Here is a 20,347-nt window from a genome sequence, read left to right as displayed (position 1 = left end):
CTTCCTCTGCAAAGGAGTAAGTTCCTTCCCCATATTAACCTGCTCTGTTAGATTAAACTCTCTGACCTGAGGTCCGAATTCGTCCTCCTCACAACGTTGAGCAATGAGGGCTAAGGTCTGACGCTCTCTCCAAGGCTTGAGGAGGTTCACGTGGTAAATTTGTTCCCTCCCCTTAGCATCCTTGACCTTATAATCTACCTCATTCACTTGCTGTATGATGGTGACCGGACCCTTCCACTGAGCAAGAAACTTATGAAGGTCCGTAGGAATCAAGACAAGGACCTGTTCCCCCACCTGCAATTGTCTGTCCTGGGCTTTTTGATCATAATAAGTTTTTTGCTTCATTTGGCTTTTCTCAATCTGAGCTTTACCCTTCTCCACCAACTTCTTGAATCTTTGCTTAAGATCGCCCAGGTAGGATATTATATTAGTCCGACACTCAGAAGGGGGGTCCCACTTGTCTTTCAAAATATCAAGTAAGCCCTGGGCTTCTGCCCAAATAGCATTTCATAGGGGCTAATACCCAACGAAACTTGGACTTTTTCCCGACTAGCGTATAATACCCACGGTATCATCAAGTCCCAATAAGTCAGTTCCTGCCGTGCTACCTTCTTGAGCATCAGCTTAAGAGACTGATTAAATCTCTCCACTAATCCATTTCCTTGAGGGTGATAGGCTGCGGTTTTTATATGCCTTATTCCAAACCTCTGCCAGAAGGCCTCCATCTCCCGGGAAATAAAATTACTCCCCTGGTCCGTGAGAACCTCCCTCAGGAACCCCACTGAACAGAATAAACTGACCAGCTCCTTAGTAATGTTCTGGGCTGAGGTTTTCCTCAAAGGGAATATCCATCACCACCAGTATATACTGGTAACCCCGGGGTGTTTTCTGCAATGGCCCAACAATATCCATAGCCCATCTACCTAAGGGTTCCTCCACCCAAGGAATGGGAATCAATGGAGCTCTACGGGGTTTTTGTGTAGCTAACTTCTGGCAGGTAGGGCAAGAGGCACAGAACTGTGTTAACTCCTGGCGTAACCCAGGCCAAAAAAATCTCTGCAAGATCTGTGTTTCCGTGGCATCCACGCCCTTATGCCCCGCCAAGGGATGGTCATGTGCCATTTGTAGAACCAAGGACCTAAAACCTTGTGGCACTACCAACTGTTCAACCCTGTCTTCTTGTCCTCCCACGGTGCTAACCCGGTATAATAACCCCCGTTTAACTTTCATATTAAATGGCCCTTTATAAGTGGTCCCCACCTATTGCCATGCAGACCGCAGGGATGGGTCGGCTTTCTGCTCCGCCTGAAATGTGGGAAAGGTCTTTGCGACCCTTGGAGGCTTTTGCACCCGGAGGAACGATCTTTCACCTTCTACTCTGCACCTCTGAGAAGGGAAGAGAGAGAGAGCGCGTGAGAGTCCTGTACAGATAACAGGTGAAGAGCCTACCTTGAAATCCCCTAACGTATTAGGCCAATAAACACAACTAAAGGCCTAAGATGGCTGAGAATACTCTGACTAAAACTGTCAAGCCTTTGCACAATATATGCTTGCTGAAATCAGCAAACCAAGCGAAAAATGAGCGAGTGAAACAAAACTTATTCTTTTACATGGCAACTGGTGTCACATCTGCTGTAATGCCAGGGAAGTGGATCTGAGAAGGATGAGAACATGTCTTAACCAAGAATATAAAAATACATTATTTTGCAAGAATATCCTGTGATGGGCAGGCTTTTACTGGACGATGGCTTGAAATTGCTGATGTGGTAGATTAAAGGGGCATATGCGGGAAAAGACAGATTTTCTGGTAAACAGGACATGCGTATGGTGTGACACAGATATTATGAACCAATTAATGAATTAACAAATGTAATGACGTGTAAGAAATAACCAATAAAGATTTATCATGTGATTTAGACCAACGTGGTGCTGGCCACCAAGAAATGTATAAAAACAGGCCTTTAAGAGGAAGTAAGCAGAACAGATATCAAAGGATCCTCAGGCCTGAAGATCACATTCTGTTACTCTATATGCTGAATGATTTATTCTTGTAAGCTGTTACTGATTTGTTAATAAATATACTTATTGATTGATACCAGTATATAGAGTGTGAGGTCTCTATCTCGGGGTAGGCCTAGACAGCTGGCCGACCTCACCTCATAGGTCGTACTCCCGTATTGATTTCTTCCTTATCTCCAAATCAGTTCTTCCATTGGTTAGGGCCTCTGTCATTCATCCCATTATCCTTTCCGATCATGCTCCCATTGGTTTACACGTTGCAACACAGTCTGTCTGTCCCAAACACCACTGGCGATTGAATACCTCTTTACTGTCTAATGATATCTTTCTGGACAAAATTCGCAATTTTATCTCTACGTTTTTTCTCCACAACATCTCTTCGGTGTCATCGTTTAATACTGTTTGGGAAGCTTTCAAAGTGAGTCTAAGAGGAGAAATCTTGAGTTATGTCTCTTGGAAAAAGAAAGTTGACTCCACCTCCCTGAATGAGTTGGAGAGGGACATCTCTATACTGGAGTCCCGGCACTGTCAACTTCCCTCTTCAACCCCACCACCTGAATTAATACAAAGAAAGCCAAATATAATGTCTTATCCCGTACTAAAGCTCAGCAAGACTTTTTGCTTTCCAAATCTGGCACTTATATGTTTGCCAATAAATCAAGTCGATACTTAGCTTGCTATTTAGCCAACCGTAAGCAACGATCTAAAATAGCAGCCATCGTGCAGGATGATGGTGTTTCTGTAACGGACGATGTCTCTATATTTAACCTATTTGCGGCCTTTTACGAGAAACTATATACTTCATCCTCGTCTTCCTCTTCTCCTTCATTCCCCGAGCTCTATGAGGATCTTCCTCATCCTTCTCTGTCTTCATCCCACTCTAATATACTGGATACACCTATCAAAGAATCCAAGATTGCAACCGCGATCCATTTCCTCTCATCTCATAAATCTCCTGGGCCCGATGGTTACCCTATTGAATTCTATAAAATATTTTCCACAGAACTTGTTCCCTTTTTGAAATCCCTACCCCTGATTACCTTTTCTCCTCTCCTGACGATCAAGGATCCTTTACGGAGGCGCATATTGTTGTTCTGCCCAAGCCTGGTAGAGACGAAACTAGAGTAGCAAATTATAGACCCATATCTCTCCTCAACACTGATTGTAAAATTCTAGCTAAAATTCTTTCTTCTAGATTGGACAAAGTATTAGACCTTCTGATCCATCCAGATCAAGTTGGCTTTATGAAGAATCGATTTATTTGTGATAATGCATGTACATTTAATGACATCACTGATATTGCACACTCTTCCTCTTCTCCAATGGTAGCTATTTCTCTCGATGCAGAAAAGGTTTTTGATATGGTGGAATGGAATCACCTATTTACCACCTTACATTGGTTTGGTTGTGGTGCTACCTTTATACAATGGGTTCGTCTATTATATACCAAACTCTTTTCCAGATTACTTATCAATGACTCCCTCTCTTCTCCTATCTTTCTTCATAGAGGTACTCGTTAGGGCTGTCCCCTATCTCCTCTTCTTTTTAATTTAGCTGTTGAACCTCTTCTCAACATTATTCGTCACCATAGAGCCATCACTGGTATTCCAATAGGTCCCTTGCAGATTAAAACCATGGCATATGCTGACGATTTGCTCATATTCCTTGCTGATCCCGCTGCTTCCATACCTCCCTTACTTCAAGTGATTTCTGATTTTTCATCCCACTCTGGATATCGCATTAATTGGGATAAATCAGAAATTATACCGTTGAACGCCGCTACCTCTCTGTCTGATTGCGGATCTAATTCCTTCCGCTGGGCTTTCTCCTCTTTAAAATATCTTGGACCTCTTTTCCACCATGACAGATATACTATGATGTCCCTTAACCTTGATGCTATTACCGCCAAAGTGGACTCTCTTTTGAAGCGCTGGTCCCTCCTATCTTTATCTTGGTTGGGCCGGTTAGAGGCCATTAAGATGACTATTTCTCCTATTGTTAACTATTATCTTTCTATGCTTCCCAAATTGGCTCCAAAAGCATTGTATAAATCTTTAGAAAATAAATTATCTGAGTATCTTTGGAATAGAAAACCTCCTCGTATCGCCCTTCATATCCTAAAACGGCCAAGGCTGACGGGGGGATGGGCTTTCCTGATTTCTTCCTCTACCACATTGCAGCCCTTCTTCGCTACAGCTCCTTTTGGTTGTATGCCTCTGAATATGTTGACCAACGGATGGCCTGGTTGTCTATAGAACATCACCTAGTTCATCCTATTCCACTTTCTTGTCTACCTTATGCTCCTATCCATTTATTATCCAACTATTCTGATACCATCCGTGCTACTATTCACACCGTTAATCATTTTGCCTCGATCACTCATCAAAATCACCAGCACTCCTTTGCCTCTCCACTTTGGTATAATTCCAATTTTTTGATTGCTAATTGTCACTTTCGGTGGCGTACTTGGATGGATAGAGGCATCTGGACTCTCGGACATGTTTTGGATAATGATTCCCTCCTCTCTTTCTCTCAGCTTATGGATAAATATGCCCTTCCTCCAACTGAATGCTTTCACTGGCTTCAGCTATCCCACTGCTTGAAAAGATGATCCCCCTCTATCTTTGAGTACTCTCAGTCGTCCACTTTTCTATCTCTTTCTCAACTGAGTGTCTCCTTGGGCCACTCCACTTCCCGCTTTTATAAGGAATTGAGATCTCAACACTTTCCAAGATCCAAAAAATCGATGGATATTTGGTCTACGGAGTCATCGTGGAGTGGTATGGATAAGGACTGGGACACTTACTTTACTAAAATTCTTCATCCTACTGCTTCTTCTAGTTTGTCCCAGTCCCTGTATTTTTTGTCTTATAAGGTCTTCTGGACCCCTAACAAATTATTCCGTACTGGTCTACGCGATTCTAACCTTTGTTGGCACTGCCTATCAGATATAGGGGACATTCGACACATGATATTTGCTTGTCCCGTTATTTTCACTTTTTGGTCTGAAGTCTGGCGTACTATTCAACTAATCCTACCAATCCGCTCGGTCTTCTCTTTGGATATTCTCCTCTTTAGAGCGTTAGCCCTTGAAGATGACCTTTCCCCTTCTCAACTTTCCTTACTTAATATATTGATTGCTATTACAATCCAAATGATTATGCATAATTGGAAATCTGCTGACTCTCATTACTTTTTGGTGGAACACTGTTCTCTTAATACATTTATATGAATCAAAAGCAGCTGAATTCTCGAACAGACAATCCACTATATCCAAAATTTGGCACTCTGTAACATGCTTCTCTTTTTAACTGCTGACAATTCCATTATACTTATTTAATATACTCTGCACCGTTGTGATGTTGTGTCGCTCATTTGATCTGTGGTTGGGTTGCTCGCCCTGTTCCGTAACTTTGTCTCCCTGTCTACTCTGATGATTACTGTATCTCACTCCTTGGAGGGGCTCTCCCCTTTGCCACTCTTTTCTCTCTCTCTATTCTTCTCTCCAGGTTACTTTTTTGCCCGTAGCGGGACTGCCTTGATCCCTAACCAATCCAGTCGTTATTCAGTTTACCCTTTACACTTTTTTGTGCTGTTGGCATGTCCTGTTATGGCTTTGTTACAGTTTACTTGTTTCTTGCATTGTCTTTTGTAATTACTGAAATCCAATAAAAATATTTGAACTTTAAAAAAGTTCTTTATTTGAATAAAGCTCAGAAGAATTACAAAGTCTTATAATATTTCAAAAATTGTTTAAAAATATTATCAATTTTAGAATGAGTAACCCCATTTTTGTCTGTAATAGCCACAATTTTTACTTTTCTTTTTTTTTGCTTTTAAATAAATAGCCAATAATCTTCCCGCTTTATTCGAGTTTACATAATACAAAGCCTGTTGATTAAATAATTCCTTCCTGGCCCATTTAGAAGAAATCTCATTATATTTGTATTTAGCTTTTAAGAGGGACTGAAATGTATCTTGTTCCCATTTTACTGTTAATTTTGCCTCTAATTCTTTAATCTTTTCCTCCAGTTCAGAAAACTCTTTTTTAGATTGAGTATTAACATGAGCTGAATGCATAATTATATACCCTCTCATGGTAGCTTTAAATGCATCCCATAAAATTCCCAATGAGATCTCTTCTGAGGAAATTAATTGAAAATATTCCTCCATTTTTATATTAAATTCTTCTATAAATTTTGTATCTTCAAGCAATGTATTATTAAACCTCTATACAGATCTTTTTCCATCTTGTTCCTCCAATTCAAGTTCAATCCATGCTCCACCATGATCAGATAAAATAATTGGATCCATGGTAGCTGTTTTGACCTGTTGTACTAGATCAGTGATGGCTAACCTTTTTGAGCCCGAGTGCCCAAACTGCCGCACAAAACCAAAGAATTTCCTCAAAGTGCCAGCACGTCAATTAAACCTTAATAACAAGATTTTAGTATCTAAAAACTCTTTATAAAGTTGCCTGAATTATGTAACATCATTTTTAAAGGTTGGAATCTTTGTATTGTCAGAGAATCAATTTGATTCACAATCCTTTGGTTTTCATTTCAATTTATTGGCAATTTATAATGTTTTAATGATTTCATTCATGGGCCGAATACACACATACTTTTCTCTGTCGCCGCACTCTTTGACCAAAAGATTTGTAAGCCTGCAACCACGTCAAGGTAGACTCTTTCAGCAGCTCCCCTCCCTCCCCCTTACCTTTGTGGCCAAGTCAAAATGATCTACCAACAATAAAATTTTAAAAACACAAAGCACGCTGTACGCAGAGAAAATGTTAATTATCATTTATATTCCGCGGGTTTTCAAAGAGGTCAAGGCAGATGACTTTATGCAATGTCACCTCAGTAACAACTATACAAAAATAGACAAATATTCCCCCTCCCTTTTTACTAAACCGCGATAGCAGTTTTTAGTGCAGGGACCTGCGCTGAATGCCCCACGCTGCTCTTGAAGCTCATAGGCTCCCTGCGCTAAAAAACGCTATTGCGGTTTAGTAAAAGGGGGCCATAGTGCAAAATATAGACAGCACATATAAATTCTCAAAACGGACACATTTGGATCACTAAATTGAAAATAAAATCATTTTCCTACCTTTGGTAATTTCATCAGTCTCTGGTTGCACTTTATTCTTCTGACTGTGCATCCAATATTTCTTCCCTTTTTTCAGCCTCCTATATGCTTTCTCTCCTCCAGACCTCATTCCCTCCCCAAACTTTTTCTTTGTTTCACCCTGCCCCTTCTTTCTTTTTCTCTCTCTCCATACCCCCTTTCATTCTGTATGTCTGTCTTTCTCTCTCTCTCCGTGCCCCATTTTTCTTTGTTTCACCCAGCCCTCTTTCTTTTTTTTTTTTTTTGGCTCCCTGCCCCCCCTTTCTTTCTTTCTCCTTGCCCTCCCCTATGCCACCACCATTGGGAAAATGCTGCCACCGCCACTGGGGAATAGGCTGCCACTGCCGCTATTGGGAACAGGCCGGCGCCGAGTTCGCCCTGCTTCTCTTCCCCACGGGGCCGACCAACTCTCGCCAGTCGACGTCAATTCTAACATCGGAGAGGACGTTCTGGGCCAGCCAGGCAGCGATTGGCTGGCCCAGAACGTCCTCTCCGACATCAGAATTGACGCGGGTGGCGAGAGTTGGTCGGCCCCACAGGGAAAAGCAGGGAGAACTTGGCACCGGCCTGTTCCCAATGGCGGCGGTGGCACTCAAGTGGCTAAAGAGACGCAGTTTGCCAGCCTAGGGAGAACACTGGAGGGTGGCCAGCTGTGCACCCCCTTGGGGCGTAAAACCAGGGCAGACTGCCCCCACCCCCACCTTGGTATGCCACTGTCTGTACCTCACTCCCTCCCTATGACCAAAAATTCTCCTTTCTTCTATTCCCCGTGTACACAACCATCTCTTTCCCTCCCTTCCTCTCTCCCAAGTCCTTGCCTTCTGTGTCCAAAAACACATTCCCTCCCCCACCTCAGCATCTCTTTCCCTCCCTTCCTCTCTCCCAAGTCCATGCCTTGTGTCCAAAAAACCCATTCCCTCCCCCACCTCAGCATCTCTTTCCCTCCCTTCCTCTCTCCGAAATTCATGCCTTGTGTCCAAAAACCCATTCCCTCCCCCACCTCAGCATCTATTTCCCTCCCTTCCTCTCTCCCAAGTCCATGCCTTCTGTGTCCAAAAACCCATTCCCTCCCCCACCTCAGCATCTCTTTCCCTCCCTTCCTCTCTCCCAAGTCCATGCCTTCTGTGTCCAAAAACCCATTCCCTCCCCCACCTCAGCATCTCTTTCCCTCCTTTCCTCTCTCCCAAGTCCATGCCTTCTGTGTGCAAAAACCCATTCCCTCCCCCACCTCAGCATCTCTTTCCCTCCCTTCCTCTCTCCCAAGTCCATGCCTTCTGTGTGCAAAAACCCATTCCCTCCCCCACCTCAGCATCTCTTTCCCTCCTTTCCTCTCTCCCAAGTTCATGCTGTGTCCAAAAACCCATTCCATCCCCCACCTCAGCATCTCTTTCCCTCCCTTCCTCTCCCAAGTTCATGCCTTCTGTGTCCAAAAACCCATTCCCTCCCCCACCTCAGCATCTCTTTCCCTCCTTTCCTCTCTCCCAAGTTCATGCTGTGTCCAAAAACCCAATCCATCCCCCACCTCAGCATCTCTTTCCCTCCCTTCCTCTCCCAAGTTCATGCCTTCTGTGTCCAAAAACCCATTCCCTCCCCCACCTCAGCATCTCTTTCCCTCCCTTCCTCTCTCCCAAGTCCATGCCTTCTGTGTGCAAAAACCCATTCCCTCCCCCACCTCAGCATCTCTTTCCCTCCCTTCCTCTCTCCCAAGTCCATGCCTTCTGTGTGCAAAAACCCATTCCCTCCCCCACCTCAGCATCTCTTTCCCTCCTTTCCTCTCTCCCAAGTTCATGCTTTCTGTGTCCAAAAACCCATTCCATCCCCCACCTCAGCATCTCTTTCCCTCCCTTCCTTTCTCCCAAGTCCATGCCTTGTGTCCAAAACGCACTCCCTCCCCCTTTTGTGTTCCCCGTTTGTCTCCCAGCCCATCTTAGCAACTTTCTCAGCAAAATGTAGCTCGAGCCGCGTAGGCTTGTCTTCTATTTCCTGCCTGTCCCGCCGCGCACACATAGCCGATCGGAAATCTTCCCCGACTTCAGCGCTGACGTCGGAGGGCGGGCTTTGCTTAAGCCCTCCCTCCGACGTCAGCGCTGACGTCGGGGAAGATTTCCGATCGGCTGTGTGAGCGGCAGGGCAGTCGGTGTAGAAGACGAGCCTCGCGGCTCGAGTTATATTTAACCCCGCAGGTCCCCCATCGTCCCCGTTCAGCTCTCTCTCCTGTGCACCCCCTGGTAGTATTGCCCTGATGGCGGCCCTGCGCGTGCCAGCTGCAAGGCCTTCGCGTGCCACAGTTGGCACGCGTGCCATAGGTTCGCCATCGCTGTACTAGATTATCTGAAACAAAAATATAATCAATTCTAGAAAATGATTTATGAACATGTGAACAAAAAGAAAATTCCCTAGCATTAAAGTGTAAAATTCTCCAGATGTCTTTCAGTCCACAAACTTGAATCAAATTATCCAATCCTAATGATTTTATCATTCTACTTGTTTTTTATCCAATAAAGGGTCCACAACAGCATTAAAATCTCCAGCCACTACTAAATTAGCTGTAGCCAGAGGTAGAAGAATATGTTGGAGTGCTTTGAAAAATTCAATTTGATTCAAATTAGGACCATAAACATTAAAAAGCATCAGAGTATCCTTGCCCGAATTCATTTTCACATGTACCCACCTACCCATAGGATCAGCTGAAATCAAGTTAAATGATGCATTACATTTTTTTATTTACTAATATAGCAACCCCCCCCTTTTTTTCCCCAACAGCAGGAGCATAAAAACATTATTTTACCCAACCTCCTTCTAACTTTTTAGATTCTATATCAAACAAATGGGTCTCTTGAATAAAATAAATATATGCATTTTGCTTTTTAAGAAAATTAAGTGTTTTTTTCCTTTTTATGGGGTGATTGAGGCCATTGACGTTTAATGTAAATATTTTCATATACATTTTAAAATTATAATTAAAAGTTCTCTTTTCATGTTACAATTTATACTATAACCCATGCACATCCAGGGCCCTCCCCTACATCCCTTCCTTTACCCTCCCCCATCCCCTTAAACAACACGAATACTTGAAAGGGCTTATCAAGACTAGAGATTAACAACTCCTCCCCAGGTATATAAAATAAGCATATTAGAAAATTGTAGATTTTCCCCATATTATTACCATATATATTTAAAACAAAACAACTTAACAGTATTGTTAAATAAATTGAAATGAAAAGACCTTAGTCTATTACATCTAATTAAGATCTAAGATCTAAACAAGGAATAATATCATACTTTAAAAGTAAAAATATAAAGATTCTTATCTCTAAAATTGAATAATTAGTCAAACTTTCTGTTTAATTATAAATAATTACATACAACTAATAAAGAATATCATTTTAAGCAAGAATATGTTTTCAGTAATATAACACTCCATATAATTTGAATTAATGTCAAATCCTATATGTCTACAAACTCAATTTTAACTTAATACCCCCTAAATAACAAATATTATTATCATAAACTCTTAAAAAATTGCAATATACCATATTTATCAATTCAAATAAATAAACCTTATACATTAAATTTAATTCCTTAGACCCATTTAAACTTTTATTATCTCTTCAAATATTAAATGAACACTTAATCACTTTTCCCATTTCATATTAAAAAGATCTTAATATATATCCTTTAAATCTATCTTCAAACTTATTTGTAAAAAGGTGTTGTTGTTGTTTTCTTTTTCCTTTCCCTTTTTAAACAACTGGAATCAAATTCATTAAATATGAACCTATAATTGGCTCTTCAAACTTACCATAGACATTTTTCATAAATTGCATCCTATATAACTAATTACCCTCATTTTCAAGATTAAATATATCTTATATTATATAGAAACTCATAATTTTATTTAACTTTTGCTATAAATTTATATAATTAGAATTTACTATTAAGCATAACCAATTAATTATTTGAGATTTGTTATTTATATTAGAATAATCTTTATAAGAAATGAAGAACCCTAAACAGCACCATCTATTTTCCCTACAGCCTTTAGTACTTTTCCTGTGCTACACGTGTACTCATACCAACAGTGGTCTGGAGACTGTTTAATGGCTCTACCACTCCAAAAGGGAAAAAAACATGACTTTAAAATGAATGTTAAAAATTCAAAATTATTATTTTTCTCGAAACCTATGCCTAAATAAGAAAATATGGCAAATAAAGAAATTGGAAGGTCAAAGAGGTCTTGCTAACAATACATTATGTAGAGTCTCTTTTCTTTTTCATTTTCCCTGGAAACCGAATTCCATCTCATCTTTCTGGCATCGCTGAGTAAAAGTGAGCTAGCTGGATACAGTTTGGCCTTAGCCTAGTGGAACTGCCCTGCAAGGATACTCTCATACTCGCCACAATTGATAAAAACTGGTGTTACCATCTGTACAAACCGATTTCTGCCTCTGTGTTATGCACAATGCCCAGGCAGAAATGGCGTTCCAGTGTGTAATTGTAGGCACTGCTGATAGTAGTCTTACCCATATGCTGACCATTACAATAAATAGGTTCGCCCCACCAGGGCCACAGGAATAAGTCTGCATCTTGGTCCTCCAGGACAAACATGCTGAAACATTTATACACTCCTTCCTGTCTCTGATGCATTAGTGCCTCCCAGCCAATGAAATCCATACCCGGCTTTATTTTGTGCCTTTCTAAATTCTACTAGACACTTATAACAACTGAGTGTTATAAATAATCCGGCATCCATTTCAGTATTAGATAACTCTCTGTCCTCAACTATATTCCGATAAAACAAGGAATATAGGCAAGTCAAATGAAAAAAAAACGGAACTTCTTTGTCAGTAAGTCTAGCTCCATCTCCATACCAATCACGCATCAGTTTATAGTTAGTACAAATCCAATTGGTACAGAACTAAATTAGTTCTGTTTCAATTATATTAACTTGTCTTACTTATGTTTGTAACTTGTTTTAATAATCCAATGTCTTTTATTTAATACATATTGTAAATCCCCATTATTTAGATTATGTAGATAGGAAGTGCTCAGTCTAGCCGAATATTATGTGGCAATATATTATTTGTACTTCTATCGATAGTAATAACATAAGGTTATTGCCGGAAGTATAAACTGAGGCAGGATCAAATAGAACTATCCAATCAGAATACCACACCTGAAGGAACTAATTTACATTCTAATGTTCTAATAGAAACATAGAAAAAAAAATGTTCAGCTGTTAAACTGTAAAATATTTAACCCTTTCATATCTAGATGACATTGTTTAAAAGTTACTTCCTCTCCAGTTCTTTTCCTTTCCTTTACAAAAAGACCATTCTGCAATCCTCAATGACCAATGATCTCCGAGTCTCCATGTTTCAATTCAATATGAAATAAACTCTCAAATTTAGATAAAGCCAAAAAATCCAGCATATCACAACTTCACATTTGAATTGAATAAATGATTTTATTCCATTGGTGTACTTTGTTGTGCAATATAATCTTTTAATTTGGATGGATCATCAAAATGTAGAGCTTTATTTTGATAAGTTACCCATATGACAGCTGGGAAAAAAAGACCGTACTGGGCACCTAGCTGTTTTAATTGGGGCCGTAGTTAGAGAAATAATTTCCTGGTATCAGCAGTTCTTTTTGCGAAATCTGGGACCATCAAAATCTTCACATCTTTATATTTTATGTTATTATTCTGTTTTGCAAATTGGAGAATTTCGAAGACTTGTTGAAATCTTAAGACAGAAAAAATTAAGGGCCTGGGACCAGTGAATCTATTATTCCATTTTATTGGGATTCTGTGCGCTTTTTCCACTTCTAATGGAAATTTTGAAGACATCGGCACCAGTTTTGGAATGAGCATTTCAATAAATGCTACAGCATTATTTCCCTCTGAATGTTCAGGTAGCTCCAAAAGACATATATTTCACCTACATGCCCTATTTTCCAGATTTTCAATTTGCGCTGCAAAACTCAGTTGTAATTTCTGATTATTTTGACAAGTTGTGACTGCTGCTTCTGCTTTATCCAGCCTATTTTCTACGTTGTCCATCCTTATAGTAATTGTATCTATTTTGTTGGATAAATTGGCTACTTCTTCAATCACTATATTTAGTTTATCAGCGTTGCTCTGTAATAGTTGTCTTATATTTTTTTACTCATCCTTTATATCGATTTTATCCACTGAATCCTCGGGTAATGGTATCCTGGATGGAGTTGGTGGATCTTGCTTACATCTTTTTGATTTTCCACCTAAAAACGCCGTTTCTATGTTAATTTGCTTAGAAGTAGCCATATTAAGTGAGAAAAAATTATTCCTTCCTAAGAACTTTTATTGTCCCTCACAAAAATCAATAAAATGTAACCTGAGAAGAAGGAGCTATTCAATCACACGTCCATCAACCAGCGCTCTCAAGCCACGCCCATGGTTTTCAGTGTATTCAAAATAAAAGAGGAGATATGTTGTGAGGAATTTAATAGATCCATCTTTAGCATTAACTTTTAACATTCAACTTTCTTCCATTTTTCTGCTTTCTTCTCAAAATCTATCTAATTTTCTATTCCCTTCCCATCTATCCATGTGTACCATCTCCTCCCTCTTTCTTGTCCCCTATTCCCATCTAACCTTAAGAAGCATTTCTTCTTATCTCTTCCCTGCCACACCCATTGCTGTGTACCATCTCCTCCCTCTGTCTCCCCTTCTCCTCTATCCCTGTGCACCATCTCATCCCTCTCCCATAGTCAGACAACTCTGTCTTCCTTCTTCCCCCTCATATAGTCTGGCATCTTTCTCCTCTCCTTCCATAGCCTGGAATCTCTCTCCTCTCCCATGGTCTGGCATCTTTCTCTCCTTCCCTCCCTCTTCTTGAGGTCTAACATCTCTCTCCTTCTCTCCTCTCCTTTCTGCACTGGCATCTCTCTCTCCCTTCCTTCCCTTCCATTCCATGGTCTTGCATATCTCTCTCTCCCCTCCTTCCCTTCCATTCCATGGTCTGATATCTCTCTCTTCCCCATGCATCTCTACCTCACTCCTCTCCCACCACCATGTCCAATAATTCTCTCTCACTCTCTCTCTCCGCCCAACAATTCTCCTCTTTCTTCATCTCACCATGTGCACCATCTCTCTTTCCCTCTCTCAGACACCCAATTCTCCTTTTCTATTCCCTCCATCACCTCAGCATCTCTTTCCCTCACTCTCTCCATTTTATGGCTCATGCTCCCCTCTCTCCTTCCTTTCATTCTATGTCCCAAGTTTATTCCCCTCAACTCCTTCCTTCTATTATTTGTACAAAGTTTGTGCTCCCTCTTTCTCGAGTTCCAATATGCCCCTCTCCCTCCTTCCATTCTGTGCCTTAATTAGGTGCCTCCCTCCAGCGAGTGTTTACCTTCTTGCCGGCTTCCTCCTCCTCTCTGTTGCATTTATTTCTGTGCACAAAGCTATGGGCAGCGGCTCCTACGCATGTCCTGCATCTGAACCGGAAGCCTTCTCTCTGGCGTCGCAATGTCAGAGGCAAGGCTTCTGGATGAGGCGCGGGACACACGAGGAGCTTCCACCTGTGGCTTTGTGCACAAACGACTGCAGCAGTGAAGAGGAGCTGACCAGAAGATAAAACACCCAGGGGCGGCAATGAGGAAAATGCCGCATAAAATGGCCGCATAAAATGGCCAAGCGGGTCTAATTCAGCCCGTGGCCTTGTGTTTGACACCTGTGCCCTTGATCATTGTATTTTATTACATCTTTTGAAGGAACGTGGTATTGTGGGTACTGTGTTAGAATGGTTCCACTCATACCTTGTCAACAGTAAGGTTCAAGTTTGTGTTGGTGTTTATTCAGAATGCATTTGATGGCTACTGGAGTGCCACAGCGATCAGCCCTATCAAGTATCCTATTTAATCTCTATCTTGCACCTTTGTATAAAGTACTGAAGTCTTTTGGTGTCTCCTAGCATATATATGTGGTCAACATACAAGTTTTGTTGCCACTTTCTAAGACAGTCCCTGAGGAGTTTCTTCTGTTGTTGAATATCTCTGATGGGGATGCTCTTAGATGAGTGAAAGTCATTTAATACTGAATGTATCTAAGATGGAGCTATTATATGTTTTATCTAGCTCATCTCACTCCTTTCCTAAAGAGGTCCATTGTTTAATCCATTGATACCAGAATCTTCTAGAGTGAAATAACTTGGTGTAATGTTAGATATTAGACTGTCATTTCAGAATCAGATACATTCTGTAGTGAAAAACTCATTTTAAAGTTTTATATATATATATATATATATATATATATATATATATATTTATATATTTTTTAAAAAACTTTGTATTTTAGGTGAATATGGTCTAAAATCTACATTAAATAAATATAATAAACAGTTATTTAAGAATTTAATAGTGATTACAATCAAAACAATTTTATTTATTTGGAAAGACTCCTCTAAATTGGATTATAACATATGGTGAAACACAGTCTGTTTATAGAGTAAATATGAGAAAATATGTGCAATTTAGGGCTCCTTTTATCAAGGCATGGTAGGCGGTTAACGCGCGGAATACCGCACGTTCAACCGCCTTCCGCGCTAGTCGCTAATGCCTCCATTGACAAGGCGTTAGTTTTTTGGCTTGCTGCAGGGGTTAGTGTGTGATGAAATGTCCAACACGCTAACCCCATAGCGCGCCTTGATAAAAGGAGCCCTTAGTGTGGCAATATGAAGAAATTTTAAATGATTTGGAACTGCTTATTGAATATGAAGGATTGCAATTTTTCTGTTTTCATTATATGACAACCCTGATGTTTGTTTATTTATATAGTTTTATTTATTTTTAATTAGTTAAACTGTATTAGTGTATTTTTTAATATCATTTTATATTTCAATTGTATTGATTTGTTTAAATTTAATAAAATATTTTGAGGAAAAAACAACTTTGTATTCCACCTGGAGTGGCAGCGGTTTCCACATAAACATATATATGGCAGAAACAAATAACAATATATCTCACTCTTAAAAACAATATCAAAACACATAAGAAATACAACCTATAGATTCTTCAATAACATATAAGATTACATGTTACCAAAATAGTTATCAAATAGTTGCATCTAATATCCCCGACCCTGAGGAAGAATGAAACGCATCGGAGGGGATTGAGGCAATAATGCTTTGAAGCTAAGTCTCACTTTAAATTAATTTATTTAAATTATTATCAAGATTTTAGGTGTAAGCACTGCTACTTTAGAAAGGAAAAATGGAATAGAAAAGTTATAAAAGATATATAAAAAAAATTTTCTAAAATAATACACACCAATATCAACAGTTCCGGTGAGGAGTGCTACCACACTAGCTATATCATCTTAATGCTTTAGGGCTCCTTTTACTAAGGTGCGCTAGCGTTTTTAGCGCACTTAAGATTAGCGCGCGCAAACCATGTGCTAAATGAAAAATACTAACGCAAGCTCTATGGAGGCATTAGCGTTTAGTGCATGCGGCATTGTAGCATGCGTTAAGTGCACGCTAAAACCGCTAGCACACCTTAGTAAAAGGAGCCCTTAGTGTGGCGTTCTGAGGAACTTCGGTGTAAGAATTAATTATTGATTAATTATTAATTATTTGACCAAAATATCCAAACATTTTCAGGAAAGACAGATCAGAAATATGCATTTACAAATAGCTTGGTTTTCAACATCTTAAAGCTATAATGATCTGCACATAATCTTAGTTGGACAGTCAGCTTATTCCAATATGGCATCCCAGCAATAGAAAATATTTGAAGTTGAGTTGCCACATATCTTACATTGTCAACTGTCAATGCTATCAGTTTCATGCCCCCCTTAGAGGAGCTGAAACTAATATGGTGCAGTTTGATATACAATCTGATGTACCAATGATAACACTTTGAATTGACTTCTTTGTTCAATCGGTAGCCAGTGCAAACTTTTCAATGTGGGGGTTATATGTTCTGTCTTTGCAATCCCACTAATCATCCTAGCTGCAGTGTTCATAAGCACCTTTAGAGCTTTCAGCTTCGTCTTAGCAAGGCCCCAAAACAAGGAATTACAGTAGTCCAATCTGGTCAAAAACAAAGATTGGGCCACAGTTTGGAAATCATAATTAGTCAAAAGTGGTTTCAGCCTATACAGCATTTGAATTTGTGTATAACCTTTCTGAATAATACTCCCAATTTGCTTCCCCATAGTCAAGGCCGAGCCTAAGCAAACACCCAAAACTGTAACATGCTCTTTTACCTTTATCTCTTCACCCATGATATTAACATTCTCTGTCCTGTTAACCTCATCCTTCCTCCCTACTATCATAAGTTCTCTTTTGTTCACATTCAGCTTCAAACCATGTTGACCTTAATCATACATTCATTCAATCTTATTTCAATATCACCATCAATAGTGATATTGAAATCGTGTAGTGGACTCCCAAATCTGCATAAATCGTGTAGTGGACTCCCATATCCTGGAAAACCTGCCCAAGAGATGACATGTATATATTAAACAATAACGCTGACATGGCTGACCCCTGGGGCACACCTCTACTCTTTTTTTTTTCTTCTCTGAGACCCTCTGTTGTCCTTTCACACAAAACGATCTACCAGTCAAATAGGATGAAAACCACTCCAGCACTTTTCCTTCAATCCAAATATATCAAGTGAAATCAAACAAAAAGAGCATGGTCCATCCAGACCTTTCTTTAGTGTATCTATCACTGATAGTAACAAAAACTCAACACTATGTGCCCTATGAAAACCATATTGACATGAGTCTAAGCAACCAACTTCTTGAATGTTCTCTTCAAATTGGTATAACACCAGTTTTTCAATAACTTTCTGAAGAAAAGAGACAACTGATAAAGGCTTATAACTAGCCATTTGCTCAGTGTCTAACCCACTCTTCTTTAATATCAGTGTCATCGTCACTTCTTTATATACCTCAGGGGAAAAAAACCATCAACAAGATTTATTCACAATTGAAGTCACAAAAGGAGCAAATCCTTCAGCCACTGATCACACAACTTGAGTATTACAGGGATCATGCATGGACCTTGTAGGAGTCAGTTTCCTAATAACATTACACACTTCCCCCTCTGTGATCACACAAAAAGTATCCCATTGTTTTGTTCCATTAACTGGGACAACAGTATCTTCCAGGGTTCATAGTGTTTTCCAACTTCCCATTAAAACTATTAGCCAAATAGCATGCATATTGATCTGCTTCGAGACACCCTCCCTCCTAGGGCACTCCTCCTCCCCATCCATAAGATATCTCACCATATTGAATAACTCCTTAGGATGATTCAATGCTTTACTAACACGTTCCTTAAAAAAGTGGCTATGAACATTTTCACAAAGTGATTTATACTCAGCTAACTGAATTGTATAATTCTCATATTCTTTAGTATCCCTATATTTCCTCCACTTTCTCTCAGATCTCCTTAATTCCTATTTAACATCCATAGGAATCTCCTTTCTCCACAACTGCGAACCATGTTTATTTTTTACAATCACTTGTTTCTCAGGAGCAATTACATCTAATGCTGTTTTTAAAATGGAGTTCCAAATCTGAACATCTTCATTAATGTGTCTGTTAGCATCCACCACAAGACGAGGCAACCAGCCCTTTGACAGCTCATTAATTTCAAAATTTTGCCTCACTGGGATTGTAGCGACCGGGGTTTTCCATATTACAAAACTAGACAGGGTAAAAGAAAGATAGAACTGATCTGACCATGGAATTTCCCTCACTTTACCATCTAATCTCTTGCATAATACATCAGACAAAAAAACAAGATGCAACACATTTCCTGCCTTATGAGTTGTCTCATATACCAGTTGTGATAAGTTTAGGCCTAGAAACATTGCTTCCAACCCCATAACCTCAAGTTGAGGATTCTGAATAAACTGCATCCATTACTTTCCCAGAAAGACTTTCAGAAAGTGTTACAAAGTCTGATACTGTCTAGTTTGAATTACTGTAATGTGCTATATGTAGGATTACCAGCTATATGTAGGACTATTGGTTCATTCTTTACAAGTGTTGCAAAATGTGACTGTTCAGCTTTTATATGGACTGGATAAATATGATTATATTTTTCCTTTTCTTTGGAAGCTGCAATGGATTTCAGTTATGAAGAGAATTAAATATAAACTATTAATGGTTCATAAAACTTTGTACCAAGAATTGTGCCAGTATTTACATAAGCAATAAAAAGTATATGTTTCACCAAGTGGTCACTTTAATAATATCTCTATATATAATGTAATACCCACTCTCAAGTCTTTGACTTTGGTTCATGTTTTTTAGAGGAGCAAAATCAATTTATGGAATGCAATCCTCTATCCCATAGCTTCCCCCAAGGGGAAAAAAGCCTCAGATTCAGGAGCTCACTGCACAGTCAGGATATTCAGTCTGCACTGTTAGAATATTCAGCATAATTTGTTCAACTTACTCCTTTTTGCAATCATTGGCAAATAAAACCCCATTTATTTATATGTGTATTTGTAATTCTTTATTTCTTTTTTTCACAAATTGCAGTATTTATATTTTAAAGGTGTTTCTTAAATATTCTATTAAAAATAGCTGTTCAAAGGTTCCTTAAGCTTTCGCTATCAATTAGGTCAGATCTGAACTTTTTCATTTTTTGTCATAGCCGAGAGGAGCCAGTACAGTTTATTATTATCAGCAATTTGTATCGTACCACAACTAATCAATTTTAAAGTAACACTTATCTTGCAACTTTGAATCCAGAAAGTTACACTTTCCTCTGACCAAGCTAGTTATGCCGTTTCAGTCAGAATCGGATTTTGGTGCCGCTAAGCCGATGCTGCCAGCATTTTGCAGATGTCCTCCTTATTTTAAATCTGCTGTATCAAGGCAAAATTCAATTGGCACCCCATCTTCTATAAACAAAAAAATCCCGGTTCAGTACTATCATACGCTCAACAATAGTTTATTTATTATTACTTACTCAGTTCATTCGGTACTTCTGCCAATATATTTAGATGCCAACAATATGGCGCCAGCATCTTTATGAATGTTCTGATTATGTCACCTCCGTTTGATTATCTCATTGGATCACCCTAGTAGGTTAGTGCTATGTAATTTTTATCTTTTAAATGTTCAATTTTCCATGTTCACTACAGTAAGTTTGACATAGTTCTAAAAATTCCCCATCTTAACTGGCAG

Source organism: Geotrypetes seraphini, chromosome 5 (genome assembly GCF_902459505.1).
Source record: "Geotrypetes seraphini chromosome 5, aGeoSer1.1, whole genome shotgun sequence".
NCBI lineage: Eukaryota > Metazoa > Chordata > Amphibia > Gymnophiona > Dermophiidae > Geotrypetes > Geotrypetes seraphini.
The sequence above is the reverse complement of the archived record's forward strand: the minus strand, read 5'-3'. Positions refer to the sequence as shown.